The sequence below is a fragment of the Solanum dulcamara genome, chromosome 2 (genome assembly GCF_947179165.1).
Source record: "Solanum dulcamara chromosome 2, daSolDulc1.2, whole genome shotgun sequence".
Classification (NCBI taxonomy): domain Eukaryota; kingdom Viridiplantae; phylum Streptophyta; class Magnoliopsida; order Solanales; family Solanaceae; genus Solanum; species Solanum dulcamara.
This window is the reverse complement of record NC_077238.1, coordinates 45865699-45869995: the sequence shown is the minus strand read 5'-3', so window position 1 is coordinate 45869995 and position 4297 is coordinate 45865699.

Genomic DNA, 4297 nt, shown 5'->3' with positions numbered 1-4297 from the left:
AACCTTTACAACATTTCATGTAGACCCAGTTGAGCAAAACATACACATACAACTCACATATACATGCTATAGACCTCTAAGAGTAGTGACGCTAAAATATGGCGGGACAAGGCCCCAGCCGTACCTCTGTACAACAGAAAGTAATATGTAAATCAAGGATCAGCACCAAAACTAGGCTTCGATCTAATGGAGCTTCTTCCAAATTGGCTGAGTAGAATCCTAGGTTGGCGGATTCCCAAAACCTATACTTGTACCTGCGGGCATGAAATGAAGCCCCCGAAGAAAGGGGGTCAGTACAATGTATATACTAAGTATGTAAAACATAATATAATATGACCGGAAGCATATCTGAAACACAGAGGCAGGGGATAAAATATCAAATTAGAAACTTGTACCTGGGGAAATGAAATCATGCATGCTCAAATTTTACAATATAGCCGGCCCTATCAGGGATCCGGTGAATCATATATGTAGAACCATAACTTTCTTATTATAACATATTATCACATATATACATACATATCTGGCCCTTTAGTGAGGGGCGGTGGATAATGTAGTTGAATTGAGAAGGAATCTGATAACCGGCCCGGGACTCGGAAAAGAAGTGTTACAGTGTATACGAGTGGAGTAGTGGGAAACAAAACACAGGTGAATTTATTATCTGAGACTCAATAAAGTCATCAAGAGAACCATCACTTGGAGATCAGGGTAGGAAGTATCTGACGTATACCCTCTAAATGTCACTAAGGACTATGTAAAAAGGAGTTTTTGAAATCATAGACATATACCTGTGTGAAATATCTTATCCAAAACCTTAGCATACACAACAAACACAACAACTAGCAACTAAAAACATAAAAATATCACAAAACGATGCAATATAATTTCTAAACAACTCGCCCAAAACTACGTTACCAAAGGAGTGTTTTTAATCCTTATTTCATAAAACCGTTAACTATGCGAAGTGGAGGGTCATGTGGCTGAAAACAGCAGTACCCAAGCCCTATTTAAACCATATTCCATCACCTTAACATACCACCACATGACCAGCAGCCACACACCACAAACACAATGCACTATTCGACTTAATTTAGCTACTACAACTTCAATATAGATTGTTTCGAACGTCGGGACTTTCCACGGATTTTTTTATACTTCCAGCCATGTATAAGGTGTATAATACACTTATAAAAACCCCATAAAGTCAAAATTGAAAGGATAAACCTTACCTTACCCGAAATTGGCTAAAACTTGCAAAAACTCACCTCAGAACTTCATTAAATATGCTAAAATTGAGCGGGCTATATGTATCCCTTCTTTGCTCCTCCAAACTGAATTTTTTTATTATTAAACACTGTTATATAACCATATGGTACCTCAAATAATTAATTCACAGAACAAAATCGGGCCTTAACTCTTTTCCTTGGCAAACTCGTAGCTCCCTCCTTAGGTTTCCTAAGTATTTCTCTCAACTCTCTCTTATTTTCTAAGTGATAAAGCACGATTTTAATTGAAGAATAGTTGTAAACACACATATATATAGTTCCTTAGAAGGTAAACCATGTCAGCCCCTAAGGGTGACACGTTTCAGCCCCTAAGGGTGACACATGTCAAGACCTTATTGGGCCACCTCAACCATGCAACATATGAGCGGCTGCCATGTGTCTTTGGTGGGCCCTACCCCCAAGTAGGTGGGTCACCTACTGGACCCCAAGCAGGTGGGTCACCTACTTACTTGAGGTGTTGCCACATGTCGCCTTCCTATGCTGCCACGTGTCCTTCTCTTCTCTTCCTCGTGGGTTCATAATCTCGTCTTATTTTAAGAGCCTATCTAATCCATGCTACGTAAGCTTGATATATCCTCAAGTAGTTTAAGTATTTAATACTTCTAAGTTAGTAGCTTACATAGGTAAATCAAGTCCTCCAACTCCTTTCGGATTCTTATAACTCTATTTCCAACCTTCTATACTGTAGGGTATCACCTTCTTCTTTCCTTAGGGTTGTTTGATGTGTGTGGACGATAGGGGTCTCATGTCCACTTTCAAGAAGATTAGGAAAAAGTTTCAAGGTTCAAAAGTGTGGGGTGTAACATCCTTCCCCCCTTTAGAACATTCGTCCTTGAAGGTTAACAAGGTTTATAGGGTTTTATGAGGATTTTGGGGTTCTGTATAATCGTCATCTCCCAATTCAGTTAGGAGTTTAAATTACCTTTGTTATATAGTGAACAAGTGTGGATATTTTCTTCCTACCTCCTTTTTGACTTCTCAGGTCCTTCTCTTTCTGGTTTTTTGTTTGCCACAATATTTTGACGGAAGTCACGTCTTAATCCACGATTGTCTAATCTTTCGATTCAGGATGGTGATAGATTGCTCTTCGCATGATAATTCCTTTATTATGTTGACTTTATCCACGGAGAATATTCTGGAAGGGTTCACTTATATAGTTATGGGACATTCCTTTCAATTGGATGGTAGGACCACTTCATAGGCAACTTTGCCTATTCCACACATAGTCTGGTAAAGACCAATGTATCTCAGGCTTAACTTTTTCCTTCCTGCCGAACCTCATTACTCCTTTCATGGGCGACACCTTCAAAGACACCCAATCGCTCACTTAAATTTCCAAAGAGCAATTCTGATTATCTGTATATTGCTTCGGTCGACTTTGAGCAATTAATAATTTTCCCTTAATAGTCTTTACCATCTATACCGCTTATTGAACCACGTTTGGGCTCATTAGTAGTGTTTTACTAACACCAACCCAACCAATCGGCGACCTACACTGTCTGCCACTCAAAGTCTCGAATGGGGCCATCCGGATACTAGAATGATAGTTAATATCATAAGTACTCCTAACAGGTGATAGGACCATCATAGGCCCGCCGTCATCACCACTTTATTACAATGCATCATCATATATATATATACATACCCAACCCTCTAGTGAGGGACTCAGTGAGTTTTTCATGTCATTACATTATCATGTCCTCGTATAGTGTACCCGGCCCTTTAGTGAGGGACTCGGTGGATAATGCAGTAAATTGTGCATGAGAACATACCATAGCCCGGAACTCAATGATAGAAGGGTTACCGTATTCACGAGTAGAGTAGTGAGTAACTATATGCAATTTAAATCATTATCGAGGACTCGACATAATAAGAAAGTTAAGATTTTGCCTAAGGACTCGAGTAGTAGTATAGTCATCTCGAGTACCCTCTAAATGCCATTATGGACTATACCAATTTTAACCTCAGGGACCCTAGACATGTACCAATGTAAGGCCAAGTCGCTTATGGAATCAGAGACACTTGTTATCGTATAGTCTTTAAGACTTAGAGCTTGTATATTTGGTACCTTTTCAACATATAGAAGTCTCCAGGGAAATAGCTCAACTACTATAGGAGTTCAATATTCAGAAGTAAAGAAGAGATGCTTAAGAATGGAATTACCCCGGAGCTCATATCATAGTTAACTTACAACTAGGACATGCCAAAAAAGAAAGAGAGTAAGCTCTATTTAGTCTGTACTTCCCTTCATATGGTTATCATGTATATATTTCGTACCCGGACCATCCTAAGGTTCGATAAACAACCATGGAATCATAATATCATTTTCATGCTAAGTACATATCAAGAGAAAGGAGAGATAGCTTACTAAACACTATGTTTTAACATGTAGAAGCCTTAACAGGCGATACTCAACTTTTGCAGGGGTTCCAATACCAAGCAATGGACATGGATTATGAGGCGTACTTGGAGTTATGGGAATGGAATTATCCCTAAATTTCACATACAATTCACTTATGGCTAATTCATTCCCAAAGGAAAGAAAGATAGCTTTACATACCTATGCCAAAAATATGCCAAGAGAAAGCTTCACGTACCTCTTACGAGTTACTCTTTATCATGTTTGCCTTGTCGTCCTTTGAACCTATTCAACATAGAAGCAATACGAATATAAACCATCCCTGACATTTCAACACCTTAAGTTGCACACGATTATTCATAGGACTCATTTCCTTGCTCGTCTTCTCGACTAGTTCTTTAACTAGTTAAGGAGTTAACAAAAATTGGGCAGCACCTCCCCTATAACGTGCCCTATCCAAATTTCCAATTAGATCCCTAATCACTAAAGCCAAAAAACAACAACAACCTTCAGCTCATATACAAATAAAACATGGCAACATTACACAACATAAGCTCCAAACAACCTGCTGAAAATTACGATACCAAAATAGGGTTTCTAGTTTTTATTTCACAAAACCTTTAATTATACGAAATGAGAGGTCATGTGGCTG